The 20,228-nt window shown below is 42.0% G+C and overlaps 1 long non-coding RNA gene across 1 annotated transcript in view; it reads left to right on the top strand.

Annotated features, from left to right (window-relative positions):
* The window catches only part of LOC149468477 (uncharacterized), a 52,888-nt gene extending 33,935 nt beyond the window's left edge, over window positions 1–18,953 (top strand). Inside the window, exon 3 of the long non-coding RNA XR_016311708.1 lies at window positions 18,790–18,953. This is a non-coding gene — a long non-coding RNA (uncharacterized LOC149468477). The remainder of the gene's footprint in view (window positions 1–18,789) is intronic.
* The last annotated feature ends 1,275 nt before the right edge of the window (window positions 18,954–20,228 follow it).

Genomic DNA, 20,228 nt, shown 5'->3' with positions numbered 1-20,228 from the left:
GCTGAGTTGTCAAAAATAGGAGAGAGGGGACTAAGATCAGTGGAAAGGGCATAGGAGGTCCTATGCTTGTACCAAATGTGTAGAGTTGCTGAGGTGAGCGGGGAAAGACCGGGAAAGGACATATAGAAGTGGCCATACCCCCATAACAAGGCTCAGAGATCGTATGGGGACATTTAATTCTCAATCATAGGAGAGGCCTTGGACTAAGGGTACACAAACCAGTCAGGTAGGCGTGCGATCGAGGCTATGTATTAATATTCAAAGTCCGAGAGTCCAGCTGCACCAGCATGTTTAGGCAAACATAACGTGCGGAATTTAAGTTGAGATACTTGTTTATGCCAAATGAATTGAGAGGAAAGTGAATGAAGTGTGCGGAAGAAGGAAGACGGAAGTACAATGGGGGGAGTCTGAAAAAGATAAAGAAGTTTCGGAAGTATGTTCATTTTCAGGGCATTTATTCTACCGAACCAGGGAATGGGTTTGGAACCCTACGCAACCAGGTCTCTACGTATTTGAGAAAGAAGAGGACCGTAGTTGAGGGAACAAACATCTGAATTACTGGGGGGAATGACAGTGTCTAAATACTAAAGGGAGTGGTCAGACCAATAAAAGGAAAAATTAGAGCATAAAAGACGTGGGAGGGTGGCAAGTGGAAGAGAGATATTAAGGGCCTTGGTTTTGGAGATAATAAGTTTAAAGTTAGAGAGGTCACCAAATCTTTTGAATTCGTGGAATAGAGAGGGTAGGCTGGTGTGTGGATGCTGAATATATAGGCGCAAGTTGTCGATATATTAGGAAAGTTTATAGTGAACAGATGAAGTAGGAATACCTTCTATAGTGTCATTATGTCTGATGGCTTGAGCTAAGTATTCAATGACTAGCACAAATAAAAGGGGAGATAGGGGGCAGCCCTGCCTGGTTCCATTGGTGATCTTAAAAGGCTCAGAGCGAGTACCATTTACCAAAACTGACGCCAATGGAGAGGAGTAGAGTGCCATACCTTTAGCAATAACGCTGGGACCTAGGCCAATTTGTTGGAGGGAAAGTAGTAGAAAAGCTCTGCTGACCCTGTTAAAGACCTTGTCAGCGTCAAAGGACAAAATGCAGGAATGAAGATTATGTTTCTGAATGTAGGAAATTCAATTTAGGGTCTTAGACGTATTGTTTCTTGCTTTGCGACCAGGGACAAAACCAACTTGGTCTTTATGAATTATGGCAGGTAATAAAGGTGATGAACGAGAGGCCAATATCTTGGAGTAAATTTTTAAATCTGTGTTCAACAGTGAAATAGGCCTATAATTACCACACTGTGTGGGATCCTTTCCAAGTTAGCAGACAGTTAAAGGGAGGATAAAGAATGAGTCGTCTATGGAATTGAAGGCATGAGCCATAATGGGAGCTAGATGTTCCACAAATTTCTTGTAGAAATGGGGAGTGAATTCATCAGGGCAGGGACATTTACCTATTTTTAATGATTTTATCATGCCCAGAAATTCTGGGATGGATAAAGGCATATCCAGGTCTTCTGCCTGTTGAGGATCAATAGTGGGGAGCACCGTTTCCTGGATGTACGAAACTAGAGAGGTAGACACAGTGCTAGGAGTTGAGGGTGTGGAATATTGCAAGAGTTAGAGAGTTTAAGTAGGGTAGCTGCACTAAGGTCTGTTTTGTGAAGAGATTCCAGACGAGAATAGTGGATAATAAAGAAATGTGTGTGGCCGCTGTTTCTTTAGTCTAGCCCCATGTTGAATGAACACCCCACAAAGGATGCATTCAAGGGCCTCCCACTGAGTTGAAGGGTGTGTAACGTCCTGGGCGTGAGTGATCCGAACAGTACGAATTGTTTGGACGATATCGGCTACACAGACAGAATCTAACAAAAGATTACCATTGAGGCACCAAGACCCATTCCTTCGATCAGTAGGAGGGCGCCCAAAAGAAAGTGATATGGGGGCATGGTCGGACCAAATCCTTATACCTATACCTGCATTGGTGGAGGAGTCAAACTTGAGAAACAAAAAGTAATCAATCCTACTATAGGCATTGTGGGATGGGGAGTTGTAACTGTAATCTCTATCTCGGAAGGGTGTAAAACACGCTGCACATCAACTAGAGTCCAGATCCTCTGTAAAGAAGAACAAGACATGGAAGACTTACCGGAAGAAGAGTCAAGCATGGGGGCAAGGGCCAGTTTGAAGTCTACTGCTAGAACCAGATTATGGGTACCAAAGGATTCCAGTTTCCCAATAATGGTTGAGAAGAAACACACTTGGTCCTGGTTAGGGAAATATACATTGGCAAGGGAATAAATAGCATTTGCACTTTTCAGTTTGAGGAAGAGAAAATGACCAAGGACATCTATGATGGAATCAACAATCTCAGGGAAAAGAACTTGTGGAAGGCAACTGAAATGCCTCTGGATTTGGCATCAAATTAGTGATATGGTACCAAACCAGGTAGTATTTATTATTGAGAATGGGGACTGAACCCGTACGGAAATGAGTTTCCTGTAAAAACAAAATCATGGTTTTGTGTTTATGGAAGTGATATAGAATTTGACGTCTCTTCTCAGGCATGTTAAGCCCTCTACAATTAAAAGAAGAAAAAGATCAAAAAGTATTAGCCATTAGGGAAAAAAAAGAGAGATGAAACAAGAAATCCACAGGGGGTGTCCCCTACCCCTCCACAAAACACAGAAAATGACAGAAAAGAGAAAGAAAGAAGTGAGATAAGGCATTTCCAGTAGAAAGAGACCAAAGAAGGTAGAAATAACTATATATCAACAGAACAACTCGTGAAATACCAGAAACTGGAGCAATAAACTAAAAGGGTTCGTTGCATGCTAAAAAACCTCAGCAAAGGATATTAATACTGGGTAACTTGAACATCAACGTAAACAAACACCACAAAAATAAAATGCAAGAAATAGAATACTTGTAGGCCTATTGGGGGGAAGAGGAAGGCACATATTGCGGCCTGCCCACTTTGGGTCGCATGTAAACGGTTCATGGAATGAGGCGAGGCAGAGAAAGAAAGAAAGAAAGAAAGGAAAGGAAAGAGAAACAAAAGGGGGGCGAAGAAAGAAGGAAGGAGTTAAGAAGAGAGGGAAAAGAGGGGGCAGGGGACAGGGGAGAAGGGGGATGTCATAGCTCTAACTGTAGCACAAACTAATTAATGTAAACTTATTGGGATTTTTTTTACCAAAGGCATGTAGCAAAATACATTTTGGCCTAAATTTATGAAGAAATTTGATTTAAATTTTTATTGGATATGTTTTATAACAGTAAGTAGAAAATATTGTTTTTTTCCAACATTTTTGGTCTTTTTTCATTTATATAATAAATAATAAAAAACCCAGTGATGATCAAATACCACCACAAAATGCTATTTGTGTGAAAAATTTATATAAATGTAATTTGGGTGCATTGTTGCATGACCGCGCCATTGCTAACTAAAGTAGCACAGTGCTGAATAGAAAAAAAATGGTTTGGTCACGAAGGGGGAAGAAACCTTCCAGAGGTCAAGTGGTTATTTTAGAAGTAATACATTATGAACAATATTGCCAATCATACCTAGCATTGAGGGATTGGGAAATCTTCTCTTCTATTTGTTGAGTTTAACCACTTGCCCTCCAGAAGATTTACCCCTTCATGACAAGGCCATTTTTTGCTGTTCTGCACTGCGCTATTTCAACTGGTAATTAAATGGTCGTGCAGTGCTGCACCCAAACAAAATGTATGTCCTTTTTTCACACAAATAGAGATTTCTTTTGGTGGTATTTTATCACCTCTGCGGTTTTTACTTTTTGCGCTATAAACAAAAAAAGACCAAACATTTTGAAAAAAACAATATTTTCACTTTTGGTTATAAAAAATATCCAACAAACTCAAAATTATTCATAAATTTAGGCCAAATGCATTCTGCTACACGTCTTTGGTAAACAAAAAATCTCAATACATGTATATTAATTGGTTTGTGTGAAAGTTATAGTGTCTACAAACTATGGTATATATACTGGAAATTATGTAGTTTTTATTTTCCGACTGCCTATGACATTTCTTGAGCTGCTAAAATGCCAGGGCAGTACAACCCCCCCCCCCCCAAATGACCCCTTTCTGGAAAATAGACACCCCTGAGGATTTTGTACAGCGGGATGTTGAGTCCATGGAAATTTTTTTTTTTGCCACAATTTTTTGGAAAATGACAATTTTCTTTTTTTTTACACAAAGTTGTTACTTTAATGATATATTGCTCATGCATGCCATGGGTATATGTGGAATAACACCTCAAAAACACATTCTCCTACTTCTCCCAAGTGTGTGGATACCACATGTGAGACACTATTTGGCAGCCTAGCTACATACAGGCCCTTAAAATCCAATGACTACCTGCTGGCTTTCAAAGGGCATGTTTCCTCATATTCCCTACTACCTATCACAGTTTCGGAGGCTCTAAAATGCCAGGATAGTACAACACCCCCCCCCCCCCCAAATGACTCCTTTTTGGAAAGTAGACACTTCAAGGAATTTGATAAGAGGCATAGTGAACATTTTACAGATATAATTTTTGTCGCATGGTTTTGAAAAAAGAGGAAATGAAAGTAAAAAAATTGTTTTTTTTCTTCGTTTTCCAAAAACAAGTGGCAAGAAGTGAGATCTGCAAAATACTCAGTATGCCTCTCAGCAAATACCTTGGAGTGTCTACTTTCCAAAAAGGGGTCATTTGGAGGGGTTGCTTCTACTATCCTGGCATTTCAGGGCCAACATTAGAAGCTTTTGCCACACATCACCCACTCTTGAACATCAAGCCTTTTCTGACACTTTTTGTTCACATGAAAAAACTGAGGTTTTTTTTTTATAGAAAATTACTTTGAACCCCCAAACATATTTTTTTAAAGCAGATACCCTAGAAAATAAAACGGTGGGTGTTTAAATTTCTTACGTCACACAATATTTGCACAGCGATTTTGCAAACGCAAATCTTTTGGGGAAAATACACTTTAGAATTTTAATGCACAAAAACACAATATATCGTTAAATTGTTTGATACAATATAAAAGATGATGTTACACCGAGTAAATAGATACCAAACATGACATGCTTTAAAATTGTGCATGCCCGTGCAATAGCAACAAAGTACATACATTTTTATTTTTGATAGGCAACGCTTTAACAGCCTTTACAGGTCACCAATTCATATTTACACAGGAGGTTTAGTGCTAGAAATACTGCCCTCTATCTGACGTTTGTGGTGTTACCTCACATGCATGGTGCAACCTTTGTTTACATACTGGCAAGGGGTCAAAGCTTGCTCATGGAGGTACACCTCCATGAGCAAGCTTTTTTTTTCCTTTTTTAGTTATTTTGATTTTTTTCATTATTTTTACACTGTCCCTTTTTTATCACTTTTATTGCTATCACAGAAAATGTAAATATCCAATCTGACTGCAATAGGCATTGACAGGTAATCTCAGGTAATCTTTTTTGAGAAATCTGGGGTCTATTAGACTCTAGATATCTCCTCTGTCCTTACATCATCTGATCTCACCAAGATTGGTGTGATCAGATGCTTTCCCAATTTATAAATGGCGCTGTGTATGTCTTGTGAAACTGAAGTGATGAAATACTTGTAGCTTCCAAATTCTTAGAATATAGAGATGATTGGAGCCATTCTGTTCTCTGATCAGCTCTATAGTCAGCCAGCAGATCTGCCGGCTGCATTCTCGGATTCTCTTGTGGAACAGGAGAGCGCAAGAAAACTGTAGAAGGCAACAGGAGGAGGGGGGTTGTCCCTTCCTGCTGCTCGTAAAAACAATTCAGAAGCTAATTTGGCAACAGGATTGCTTTTACATGAAAGCTGACCGCCAGCTGAAAAAACGATGCCAGGATCATGCCTGTAGCTGCAGGCATCATCCCGGTATAACCACTCAATATCCAGCAACATACCAGTACATTTCTGGTCCATGTTGGGCATATATTTAACAGCGGAGAACATGGAAATATGATGAATCGGGTCTGTGGACCAATATGACCTCAATTCATTCTTTTTTGTAATGCCCATGTTGAATGTAAGTCCCAAAAAAGTTTTAAATTCAGAAACCGTGATTAGTTTCCATGCAAATTGTCTTGCAAAAGCTGAATTTGGGTGGGCGGTGATGTACTGTTGTGCATATAAATTACCTTGGCCCACAATCAGTTGGTACAAATCTTCTGTGAAAAATGGCAGAAGGGCTAAAAGCTAGTGCTGGCAGCGAACAGGCCTGATCCTGCTAACACTGCATTTTTGGGGACACTATACAAAGGAGGCACTAGTATAGTTCTGTTCGTGATCATTATATAGATCCATACAAACACTATACTAGTAATGGGGGTGATCAGCGACCTATAGTGTTAGTGTGATAGTGTGTGGGCAATCTAACACTAGCTGACCCTGGCTGGGAGTGGTGCTTACTGACCTGACGCTATCTGATGTTGCTAGTGGCAGAAATGCAGTAATCAGTGAACAATTTTATATACTGATACTGTACTAATGGCACTGGCTGGGTGACACTGTTCTAATGGCACTGGCTGGGTGACACTGTTCTAATGGCACTGGCTGGGTGACGGGGTGATCAAAGGGTTAATAGGGGCGATTAAAGGGTTAAATGTGCTAATCTACTGTGTATGTAAAATGTAGTGCTTTTACTTGGTGTCATGTTCTTTCTTCTCTCCTTGGACCTACTGGGGGGCAGTGGGGGGGGGGGGGGGGCACAGGTGCATTCACACCCCAAAATAGGAAACGGCACAAAATGTGAGTAAGTGGTTGGCAAGTAGTTAAAAAAAGCCCTTAAAAAAAAAATTCTCAATATGGTATTTTTTTTCAACATTTTCTGTATTTTTTTTAAATACTTTTATCAGAACAGTACAATGTTACTATAGTAACTTTGCTTTGCAGGAGAAATAAAGATCATTTCTCCTGCAATGCAAAGCTTGTTGTCATGAACTTAACTCATTAACTGGTTTTTGACAGCTCAAGATAGTGATCTGTGATTGGCTGCAGCTGGTCACATGGCACAGGGTGCTGTGATTGGCCCCATGTGTCATATGACAGCTGTGGGTCAATCACAGTTCACTAGGAAGAGAAGCAGAGCTGTTATAAATGAGATTGATTCATAACAGCTTTGCTTACATTGTGATCATGTGATCTCATAGCGATCACATGATCTCTGGGTCCCATTCACCAGGATCTTCATTCTGCTGTGTTTGCCGGACACATCAGTTGCGTGGGGGGAGCGTTGCGCGCCCGCTGGGCACAGTGGTGTATTTAGATTTTGTGGTGCCTTAGGTAACACAAACATTTTGCACCCCCTTCCCCAATGAGAGAGCGAGAGAGTTCAATAAGTGTGTGTATGTATATATGATTCTCTCTCTCTCCCCTCTCTCTCTCCTCTCTCTTTCTCCCTCTCTCTCTCTCCCTCCCTCTCTTTCTTTCTCCCCCCCTCTCTCTCTTCCCTTTCTCTCTTCCTTCTCTCTCTCTCTCTCTTCCCTTTCCCCCCCCCCTCTCTCTTCCCTTTCTCTCTTCCTTCTCGATCTCTCTTCCCTATCTCTCTTTCCCTCACTCTCTCTCTTCCTTCTCTCTCTCTCTTCTCTATCTCTCTTGCCCGCTCTCTCTCTTTTTCCCTGTCTTCCCTCTGTCTCTCCCCCCCCCCTCTCCCCCCTTTCTCAGATCGTATGGGACCACACACACACCCCCTCTCCAAGGGCAGCCCCATATGATCTGTCAGTGATCAGTGTCAGTGCAATGTACTGGATTGATGACAGGAAGGGGAGCCCACAGAAGACAACACAGCTCACCTCCTCCAGGCTCTTTCCTCTTCTCTCCCTGCTCCAGGCTGTCCCCTGGTCCTGGCTCATCAGCTGCTGGAGGTACACAACCGTAGCTCTGCAGCTGCCCTCCCCCACGCCCCATCACATCGATCTTCTTGCAGTTCACTGCTCCTCAAAAGGTCCCTTCTTCTGGGGGGCGGTGCCGTCCCCCTAAAAATTGCTGCCCTATGCAAATGCCTTGTTTGCCTCGCAGTAGAGCAACAAACGGGTACATTGCTTTGCCTGTAACTTCCCCCCCGGTTACAGTACATTGTGGGCAGGTGGTTGGGAAGCTGTTAAAGGCTAAGTTCACCTTTTCCAGCAAATAGCCTATATAGTCAAGTGGATTTTTAATAAACTGTGCAGCTTTGTAAAATGTTCAGTAACATTAATGTCATACCTCTAGGTCATTTGAGTTCCCTCAGATGCCTGGCCTGAAAACTCCCACTTAGAAATATCCATGTCCTGGCCTGTTGCTAGGATGTAAAAACCATTGGTTTTGATTCCTGCAATGCTGGGATTATGCATCAATAGTTTTCACATCCTAGCAACAAAGCAGGATGTGGAGGTTTCAAACTGGGAGTTTTCAAGTCAGGCTTCTGACCCAAAAGGCCTGGAGATACGGCAATAGCTTTATTGAAATGTTTTCAAAGCTGCATAATTATATTACCTACCCCTTGACTGCACAGGCTCTTTTCCTGAACAGGTGATCCTAGCATTTAAATGTAATAGCTTTGTAACTAACCCCCCTCCTGGTAGCTCAGTGGGGTGCAACAATGTGCCATATCTGAGTTTTATTTTCTCTGGGAGCTCCAATCTTCAGCTTCACCTGCAAATTGAAAAATCTGGAGATGGAAGAGGGTGGAATTTCATAGATGCCTGGGACACCCGTGTGTATGGCATTGGGAAAGTAGCACATTGAATTGTAACTGGTTCTCTTCTTTCTTACCTTCTTCCCTTTGTTTCATGGTTTCATCTGTGTGTCAAGGGGGAAGGTGGAGAATGAAAAGACTGTTCTTTGTTTCATTTGGCATGAATGTGTGTGTAGCAGATATATTCAATCTGTGGGATTTTGGTGAAATTCTCAAAATCCACACCTGTGTAAAGGTGTGGAGTGGTTGTAAAGAATGGCAAGAAACAGCCGAGAGTAACCTGAAAAAAATATAACCACAGAGCCCATTGGGACTGGGTCTGTTACTGGTGTTTGAGTTATATCTGGTGCTCTTGTCTTTTTTTTTGTGTCTAGTTATTTACAGATGGAGAAGTTTTTTTTTTAATTGGAACAATGGAAAGAGATCTTTAAATGTTACTAAACCAGCACCAATAAAATCAGTCTGTATATGCAGGAAAGCATGCTCGTTATAGTCACTGTGGAACCTAAGGGGTTAATCCTCTGCATTGTGTAAAGAGACTGATCCTGACTTCTCTGATCTTCCCCTTCTTCCAGTGTCCCCCTCTTATCTCCTGATAAGACATATCGCGTGGAGTCACTTTGCACATGCTCAGTTTGGTGTTTATTGCTAGAGAGGTTTTTTTTTTCTTAGGAGAGAGCATGTGATCAGCACAGGGCCAATCAGCACTTTCCAGACAGAGGTCAGGAGTTCTACATCCTCCTAGAGCAAAAGTAAACCTCCTCCTACAAGCTTTAACATGTGCTCTGCTGGACACTGATATAAGTCACAAGACTGCTCTAACTGCTGATGAGAAAAGGTATTTAGCATTTTATCTGTACTAAAATAATTGCATTTCAATGTTCTGTGTCCTGTGGGAGACCAGATATATTGAGTGCAGGTTCCTGGGTTTAGTAGCACTTTAAGTTTGGTAATTAACTTAAAAATGTGATTAATCATGAATGAGGAGGCATAAACTAAGGAATTATTTGACCTGAAGGAAGATAAGACTTTAATGTAGAATAGAAAAAGTGAGAAGATGTGATTATGGTTAAAAGATCTAATGATGACAGCCTAAGGTGGTCGTTAAGGACACTGTATCCTTTCTAGATGTTTTACATTGAATGACTAAAGTGTCATCTCTTTGAGTATGTTGTTTCTGCTCTTTATGTGATTCCTTTGGACATATCACTTAAGCCCAGCTGTCTATTTATGTTTTGTCTGGAACTGTCTCAAGTAGGCATCCCATCATAGATAACTTTATTATTTTGTTTCTTTTTCCTTATTTCCTAGCTTTTGCTCAAGCTTCATGGACAGACAAAGTGTTGATGTAACTACAAAGTGTTAATGCAAGAGATTTGAATTCAATAAAATATTGGCTGTGTGACCATGTTCCTAACAGTTTTAAGTGACTCTCCCTAATTGGAGTTTCTTTAGTGACTCTGAGTGGACTGATTTCTCTCTCAAAGTTTGAGAATAACACTTCTCATGCCTGATGTTAGCCTTAAAGCTTAACTGGATCATGGCCACTTTTACCTGAAGCTCCCCTTCCCCATACACATAAATTTATTTATTTTTTAAATAAATGCCTTAGTTTTTACTTTACACCCCGTTCACATCAAAGCCGACTTTGAAATCGTGCAACTTAGGCTCCATGTGTACGTGACACTTCAGAATGATGGAAACTGACTGCTGGAAAACATAGGTTAAAAAATGGCTGTTTAGCCGTGTTTGCATATCGTGTTTATGCACATTTATGAGCATTTGCATTTAGAAGTGTTTTTTAAAGATAACCTCAGGAGACCTTCCAACATGCCCAGAATGCACTGAAAAACAGTAAAAAATTAACTATTTCAGACATTTTGAGAGAAATAGAGAGAGCAGAAGCAGAGAGAGCAGTAATTGTAGAGATTAGCTGTCTTTTTATTTTTTGTGGTGTTTTGATGTGTTCCGGCTCATTTCTGTGCAGAAATATTGCAGCAGTGTCTGGTATGGCGTACGAGGTCCATTTGAGTGCCAGGAGAATGCTTTGCATGCATTTTTCATGATGAAAAAAGGCTCTGGACAGCATCTGGAAATGGAAGAGTTAAAAAAATGTTCCAAACGCAAATGCTTATAAACATGGTTAGCCACGTTTAGATGCTTTTACAAACATCTGGCATTTGAAACGCTGATAAAATCTACTTCTGAACGCAAGTTTGGTGCATTAAAAAAAACGACTGTAAACTCAACTGCCTATAAACAACTGTAAACGACGATGTGTACATGGACACACAGAAAAACATTAGGGAGAGTTCAGGGGCTGCTGAAGAAAACACAGAAAAGCTCCTAAAAGTGAGCTTATCAGCTGCAGTGTACATGGAGCCTTACAGCGCAGTTGCACGATTTCAAAATTGGGTGACCTGCCTATTTAATTGTGATTTGCGAAACATCTGACACAGATGTCTATGCAAATTGCAACAAAAGTAGTGCATACACAACTTTACAAATTGGTGCGGCTCCGACCAAGTTGGAACCACATAGATATGACCACTCTAATGGCGGACAATAGGGTGTGACTTGGCATACGATTTGCAAGTCACCTGGCATGCAAATCGCATGACGAATTGCACCCGATGTGACTGGAGGCTTAATCCAGTTCTTTCTCCCTCTGTAAAGTGTACTGATCCCGGGCACCAGGGTGGAAAATCTAGGCAGGCTGTGCGCTGTGTGTATGTTTCCTATGAGGAAATGATTGAATGCGAAGGCCCTGGCATCATGCACATGTGGTGGACAGTGTTGTGTTAGGTAGAGTTACAGTGAAGACACTGTTTTTAAACCTGACAATGACTGAGGAATGGGTAAGCAATTGGCTTGCTGACAATATGTTGTGCTTCCTGGCTGAAGTTCAGCTTTAACTTAGCAGCTTTTCTGCATCCTGCTGATTTTACTTTTAAATGTATTTATTGGTATTTGCTGTCCTAACACTTGATGTAATTGTGCCATGATCACCCAAAGGTTTGCTGTCGTGGCAGGAACTACAAATTCAAGTTGCAATGGGTACCTACCCATGGAGTTCACATTTTTGATTTTAGGAGAAACATTTCAGTTTATAAATTTACATTAATGATATAATTGATAACAATGAAAGTGCCCTTGACATGAAGACTAGTGCAGTTCATTGTTTCTTAATGTATTTTTCAAAATGTTTAATTCCCATTTCTCCAACAGATTAATGGTCCTTTCTGATACTGGAAGAAGTGTTCTAAAATAGCTCCCTTTTACCTCCATGGGTAATGATGTATCATACTTTCTATATTTGTAAGAGAAAGCTTCAAATTTGTTGGGAAGGCTACATTTTTTTATCTTAAAGTGGAGTTCCAGGGAAAATTTAAAAAAATAAGTCCGCAGTTACAAAACTGTAGCTGCTGACTTTTAAAAACAGACACTTATCTGTCCCTTGGTCCCGCGGTGTCCTCTAGCAGCCCGTTTCACTGGTCGCCCTGTGTTCCCGACACCGGCATCTTCAGTGTGCGCTCCTGGCTGTGATAGCTTGCACTTTGCGAATGGTCCCATAGTCTTCTGGGACCTGTCACGTGTCCCAGAAGACTATGGGAAGGGAGGACAACTTCCGCTTCCGATCACCTAGGTAAAGTGGGAAGCGGGTACCTGTCAATTTCAGGAACCTCCTCCTCCCCCCACCTCCGCTCCCCAAACTTGCCAATCCTTAATGGGGAAAAGGGGACAAGTCCTTAAAATGAAACTTTCCCATTTGGGTGGAGCTCCCTTTTAATGCATTCCCTGCATTAAGGTAAAAAATGTTTCAGTATTTGTATCGCCCCCTCACCTCCCTTACCTGAGCCAGATCTCAGTCCAGCCCGTGCCCATCTACAAACGCTCTGTAATCTTCTCCCTGTTGTAACAGGATTTGCTGAGAGCAGTGGGAGCCATTGTTGGTGGGAGGCCTGGTGGTTATGGCCTTGTTCCCCTCTGATTGTTATGGTCTTGTTCCCTTCTGATCTCCCAACCTTTTAAATAGTTATTAAACAAGAATTTGAGAAGGTGTGGGCATAGGAAAGGTTGTAGAGGGTCACTTAGGTTGGTTTGACTGGTATTAATAAATGGTATATCAAATGTTAATAAGCTTTTTTGCATAACTGGGAAAAATTATATTAATACAGTATAGCCTTTAATGTAAACAATCCAGAATGTATAATTTGCTGTTAAAGTTACAATTAATAAAGTGGGAACACCATACAAAACAGGGTTATTCTACAATACGCTAATTTATTGCAGATTATAGCACCTTTGTTTTTTTTTTTAATTTGTCTTCAAATTTATTTTAAAACTAAAAGACAAATATCTACAATAACTAGAATGTTGACTCCAGAACTCCATCTAATATATATTAGAATAACGGCCTTCAAATATTAGTAAAAATGTGAATAACTGTTTTTCTTTACCAGTGAGAACTCATTAACCAGCCAACTCCAGCTAGGACTTCAGGATAGCAACAAGCTGAAAAGTAAAGTTAGCCCCTGACCCCTAACATTAGTCTGAATTCAGATAGAGACTGACTCCTTTCCAGGCTGGAGGACATATAGTACCTTCCTTTATTTTCCTCTCCAGCATTTTCCTCCTCGGCACCCCCATTTCATTTGTTGGATTTCAGTTCTTTCTATCATGGAACATTGGAATCATATGCAGGCATCACCAAGAGTAGTCTTCATATGAAAAATGCAGCCTGCCTTGGCGTGTTCACTCCTGCAGGCTAACATCCACCCATCAATGCATTGTGCTACTTGCATACCTCCTCCCAAGAGCTACCCAACTTTGTGTTTCAGGGCTGAAGGCTTCCAAGAAGAGTACTGTGCTATGTAAACAAAAAGGGTGGAGATAGGGGGGACATTACCTAAATATCAACATGGCCATGACAATGTTTGGGCTTTGATGTCCCCACTATTCCCTACCTATATATTTCCAGTGACAGTTCAGTCATTTGATGAGTGGCCTTTGTTGCATTAGGGTTATCAGGGTTTCAGCAGATGTTTATCATGATTGATGAGGATCTTCATCACTGAAAAATATGATTGGTGATGGATTTACATTGTGGGCCATTATTGGGGCAGGTAGAAAAGCTGTGAGTACACCCAGCTCTCGCATAGATCCAGCCTGTCACTGTCTGTTCTAGCCTTGCAGATGTAGCACAGATACCTCTGTGATCCTTCCCGTGGTCTCTCTTCTTCTCTCCCTGTGCTTGGTGATGGAGGTGAGGTAATTTCAAGCCAGCTACTGTCTCTCTGATACTCCCCATGCTCTCCCCCCTCTTCTACTTGGGCTTGATATTAAAGGTTATTGAGCTCCCTCAAACACCACAATAGGAGAGGTGACACAGTAAGAGCACCTGTCTTGCTCAGCAGTAGCCTGGCCTGTCATCACAATTTCTGGCCCTACTACCTGCACTATGTTGAACCTGTGATTTTTCAGCTTTTCCGGGAAAGAGGGAAAGCGAGTGATGAGCACATCTGACTCCCTTGGAAAAAGCCTCCTTGTTACTTCCTGGCCTGGCTACCCGCGACTTGTGAGCAGTGTGGAATGTGGTTTAAATTCACACAACCTGCTTCACAAAGTGTTTAACCACCAGCCGCTCATGAGTTGTGGCCAGGCCAGAAGGTACAGTATTTAAAATGGGGCACTCTGGAGGAGCAGGACATAAGAGGGCACTAAGGGGTACTCTAGAGGAGGATGTAACAGGACATTCTAGAGGTACTAACTTTTACCTCGAGATGCTCCCTTAGAGCTTCTAGAATTCCTCTCTACATCCTCCAGAGTGCCCCGATAGTACAGTATTACTAAGGGGACACTCTAGAGGATGTAAGTGGGCACAATGGAGGTAATAACTTGATACCTCCAAAGTCACCCTCCTTTCCTCCTCCGCCAGCAGCAGCTGCAGGTAAATCTGTACTTACTATGCTTCAGTTTATGAATGGGCAGGAGCCTCTGTCTCCTGTTCATTCATCTGCAGTGTAGCTGAGGCTACAGAGAAAGGGACTGTGGATGTGTCCTCAGTCCCTTTCTCTGTCTCAGAAATGAGACTTCAGGGGTGTTTAGACCCCTGATATTTCATCAATTTCATGTAAAAAATTATTAAATTAAAATGAAATACCAAAATTTAAAAGAAATAAAAATGTAAAAAAAACAATCAAATTGTAAAAATACAGACTAAATTTCCTAAGCAGGTTAAAAACCCACGCCCAATATGTGGCATAATTTAGGCACATCTATTGTGTGCTGGGGCACTCAATGCTCATCACAGGTCACCATCTCCCTGGTAGGGGCCCATGTGCATTACTTTCCCAAGGGGCCCATGATGCTGTTAAAGTGTTTCTAAACCCAGGACACTGCATTCACTATATCTGGCCCCCCACAGTACACAGAACATGGAAATGCAATTATTTTTAGAAAATATAAACTGCTCAATACCTTTTCTCGTCAGCAGTTAGAACAGTCTTGTGACATCTATCAGTGTCCAGCAGAGCACTGGTTAAAGCTTGTAGGAGAAGTCTTCATGCTCCTCTCACTGCCCTATGAAACTGTAGGACCCTTGACCCTCTGTCTGGACTGCGCTGATTGGACCTGTGCTGATCATATGTACCCTTCCAAGAAAACAAAGCTGAAACTGAGCATGTGCAGCTTGCCCCCAAGGCTCTGTTCAATCAGGAGATGGGTCGGGGACAGTGGAAGCAGGGGAGGATCAGAGAAGACAGGATCAAACAGCCTTTTTACACAATGCGAAGGATTAACCCCTTAGTTTCCACAGTGAGTATAACAAGCATGCTTTACTGCATATATAGACTGATTTTACTGCCGTGAGTTTAATCACTTGCCAACCGTAGATAGTCAAATGACGGCTTTACTGTGGCCAGCCAGTTCTGGGAGGACGTCATATGTTGTCCCCCCAGGGGCGCTCACCCGGCGATCTCTGTGATCACGTGATATGGTAAAAGGCCAATCACAGAGTCCTTTTACCACGTAATCAGCCGTGTCCAATGACACACTGATCACCGGTAAATGCAATTGCCAGTTATCGGCTGCACTTTCCTCACGCTGACAAAGCGTGAGGAAAGTACTGCCGAGAACCGGCAGTTGTCAGAGGGATCAGCACCGATCATCAGGGCACTTATAATCAGTGTCCTGATGATCGGTGCCCAGCAGTGCCACCCACCAGTACCACACAAGTGCCCATCAGTGCCGCCCACAAGTGCCCAGCAGTGCCACCCATCTGTGCCCAGCAGTGCCACCCACCAGTGCCCATCAGTGCATCCTAGAAGTGCCATCAATCAGTGCTGCCCAGCAGTGCCAACCATCGGTGCCACCAGTCAGTGCCCAACAGTGCCGCCAGTCAGTGCCATCAGTCAGTACCCATCAGTGCCACCTATCAGTGCCCATCATCAGTGCCACCTACCACTGCTGCCTATCAGTGCCCATCAGTGCCGCCTATTCATGCCACCTCATGAGTGCCGCCTATCCGTGCCACCTCATCAGTGCCGCCTATCAGTGCCCATCAGTGCTGCCTATCCGTGCCACCTCATCAGTGCTTTAGATAACCATATTGTCCTATGTCAGAACTCTGTGTACTCACCCTTAATATTAAAGTGTTCCTAAACCCACAACAGTAAAATCAGTCTGTATATGCAGTATAGCATGCTTGTTATACTCACTGTGAAATCTAAGGGGTTAATTCACATTGTGTAAAAATACTGTTTGATCCTGTCTTCTCTGACCCTCCCCTTCTTTTACTGTCCCCAATCCATCTACTGATAGTACAGAGCTCTAGAAGTCACTTTTCACATGCTCAGTTTAGTGTGTGTGGCTAGAGAGTTTTTTTTTTCTTTGGAAGGATGCCTGTGATCGGCACAGGGCCAATCAGCACTTTCCAGATAGAGGGTCAGGGGTTATGCAGCCTCATAGGACATTCAGAGCAGAATGAAAAATCCTCCTACAAGCTTTAACTGGTGCTCAGCTGGACACTGATAGAAGCAGTTTATATTTACTAAAATAATTGCTGTGTGTACTGTAAAGACCAAATATACTGTAGTGAATGCAGGGTCATGGGTTTAGTAACACTTTAAAGGATTTAAACTCTTCCAAGAACATGCCCCAGCATTTTATTATTTCCAGTCCTTAAAGTGGAATTCCAAGCTCTAACTAGCTAAGCTTAAAATGTCCCCCACTCCCTCCTAACACCTATACTAGCTACCCTGTAAAATGAAGATGCTTATACTTACCTATTCTCAGAACGCTCCCAGCAGTGGCTGCAGGGGAGAGGAGGGAGAGCTGACAATGGATGCCCCATAGTAAGCCTATGGGTGAAATCCCCGCTGGCCACTGGGGAGATCACTTGACCAGACTGGAGCACCCTGAGAATAGGTAACTTCCTTCTACAGGTTGGTTAGTATAGAAGGTGGGTTGAAGTAGTTTTAGGCTTAGTTAGTTCCTGGAATTCCACTTTGAAGGCTTACATTTTTTGCTTGCAGGGCTCCCACTTTTCCCAGACCTCAGAATCTACTGTAGATATTTAATCTCACAGCAGTTCTGGAATCAAAGTCAACATACTGAGCACAAAGAGAAGCCTGCTTGACCTCATCAAGTAATAGAGAGAAACACTTTGAATTGTATGGTATGTGTAGCACCCTCCTAGGAAGCTAGGGGCAGCTATAGCTCTAATTCTCAGAAGGGCTGAGCAGCATCCCAGGTGTAATAGTCAGGGGGTCAAATTTTGGTCAAGGGCTAAGAGGCTCTGCAGACCAGCTTTCTGAGATTTTCCCCCTGCACTAGAACCTTGGAGAAAGTTGTAGAAGCAGAGGGTAGAAGTAAGGGGTGACTGGTCTTCACTCTCAAGGGATCCTGGCCAGTCCCCAACAGGAGGCTTGGCAAGGGGCCAGGACAGCCCTTAAGAGTGTTAGAGGCTGCATAGAGGCAGGGGAGAGTTTGGGCGGAAGATGGAGAAGTGAGGCTGGAGAGCAGGAGCCTGGAAGGCAGCCCAACTGGGAAGGGGCTCACCCACAGGTAGGCAAGCTTGGAAGGAGGAAAGCTAGAACTTCACCGACCCCCAAAGCGAGGGCCACCTATGCACAAGGGAAGGAGAGGCTCAGCGGAAGGCCTGAGAGCAACCACTGACCCAGCAGCTCATAGGAGAAGGATTGAGTGAATAGAACTGCACCCCTTGGGACAGTAAGGGGAAGGAGCACTCTAGTGGGAAACTGGATTAGCTACTACCCAGGACTGTCTTCTCTAAAAGTGACAGGCACTGGATCCCCTGCCCAGGAATTCACCCAGAACAGCTGGATAAGGTGTATTTGGGATCTGGGATGGTACTACAGGAGATTCTGGCTAGCTCTCCAAGAAGGATCTGTTCTTTGCTGTTAAAGAGACCTGTGCATAGTTCAGGAATATTGTCCTCTGCTGCCATTACCCTTGGGCATCTCATACGCCCTTTACCCTATCAAAGTTCTAATTCCCCTAATACAATTAAAAAAAACAAGCTTAAGGACTGGTTACTGTTTCCAGGATGCAAGTCTATGTGAAAATGTGTGTTGCCTGGCTGTGGACGACTGTAGGGGGACCCAAAACTTCAGCTACTCCTAAGGAGGAAGTGCTACATATGTTTATTATATTACATGCTGTATTACTTGTTTCAATAATGTAATTTACTGTAGTATAGTAGGGCTTGTGTACATTTTCTTTCATTTCCATGACCTTTCAAAAAATGTTCTTAACTTAGTATCCACATTAGCCCAGCATGCTAATAAAGAAAGGAAGCTTTCTTCATTATGGTACGGTAGGTCTGAGCACTTGATCTTACAATGATTCTATTGCTTCTTAATTAAAATTGTTTGCACGGAAGACAAGAACAGGATTTATTTGTATTTATTTATTTTAGTTTTCAGTCACTTCCCTTTTGCTTTCTCTGATCAACTTTTTTCAATATACTTTTCAGGGGTTTTTTTTAAGTAAAAAAAGCTATTCAACTGCTTTTTTTTCCAATTGTTGATTTATTTTCCCATTCTCAACAGCAGAATACGCTTACTACTTCTACCTAGAAGCAAAGCAGGAAGAAGAGGGAGGGAGTAAGAGAGCTCTGAAAGGATCGATTTTCTTTATCCCCTCAGAGACCCCCGGTCTGTGGAGAGATTCTTGGTTTATCACTAGAATTCTGGGAACACCCCTTGAACACGGAAATAATGGCAGTTTTTCTTCAGAGATGTTCAAAGTTTATTAGACATTACTAAGGTTATATAGGATGCAGAAAAATAAGGGGGGGGGAGCAAGTTTCCAAACCGTAACTTGTAAGTTTCCATCATATGCTAACTACATGAAACATGACATATACATTTCTTGGTATAAACTGTTTTTGCTAGCTTTCTGAGAATTAGCCGGACAAAGAAAACTTCAGGGTCATGTTATCTTTTGTTTATACACTCTGGTGCAAGCTAAAACAGTTTCATTAAACTTCTAATATATCTGCAAAGATCATGAACATGATCTCAATTCTTTACCTCATTCATCTTTTTGTACATAGCCAGATAACCTTCATTTGTATTTTGCGGCTTGGTAGCTCTCGCAATGCAATATAATAAGCATTAAAACATAGGTATAAAAATAAAACAAAAAACAATATTATTACTATACTTACCGCATTACCTTTCATCCATGAAAAGACGGAACCAAATCCTGATCCTAGCCAATCAAAAGTCCTTAAAGTGGAATTCCAAGCTCTAACTAGCTAAGCTTAAAATGACCCCACTCCCTCCTAACACCTATCCACCTTTTCCTATAGCTCTAGCTTCTTCCATTAAACCATCTACCTGTTCCCTGTGTTGCTTTATTATTTCATAATAATCTGGAACAGTCATTGTGGTATTATGTATCCAAGTACAACATTCATAATCCTCTGTCATCTCACACAAACCTGTCAGAGCAGCACTCATGCTTTCAATGGCTAATTCTTGCATCTCCAGCTGTTTTCTAATAGCTCTGGTCTCGGTATTTAGCAACCCTATGCCCTTAGAGTTCCTCTCCAATATATCATCAATAATGTTTGTGTAATTATTTATTTTGTTCATGAGTGTTATTCCCCATCCCGTGTAGGTAGGGAACCATGACCAAACCTTATCACCTGTAGAGAATAGATCTACCTTTTCTTGTTTGGTTTCCCTTCTTTGTCTCAGAGTTAGTTGGTGTTTTGGGTATGTACTGGCTTTTACCTGGTGTTCCTTTTGGTCTGTAGCTGCTATGATTGGCACTAATTGGGCTACATAGCACCAGTCCTGGACATTACTCGGTATCCAAGGGTAACAGATCTTACCACAACAGATATAGGTGTTGTTTCCAAAGGAGATTGGCAATTTTTGTATTGCAGAGCGAAATTCAGGGATGACAAGTGTGAAATAAAAAGTTATCCAAACATAGTTTTCCCCACATTGTCTTGTATCCCTTTTAAACTTTCATACAG

Source organism: Staurois parvus, unplaced genomic scaffold (assembly GCF_062004578.1).
Source record: "Staurois parvus isolate SC_StPar_1 unplaced genomic scaffold, SC_StPar_1.0 ptg000086l, whole genome shotgun sequence".
NCBI classification, from domain to species: domain Eukaryota; kingdom Metazoa; phylum Chordata; class Amphibia; order Anura; family Ranidae; genus Staurois; species Staurois parvus.
Note: the sequence above shows the minus strand (reverse complement) of the source record. Positions and strands in the feature narration are given on the sequence as shown.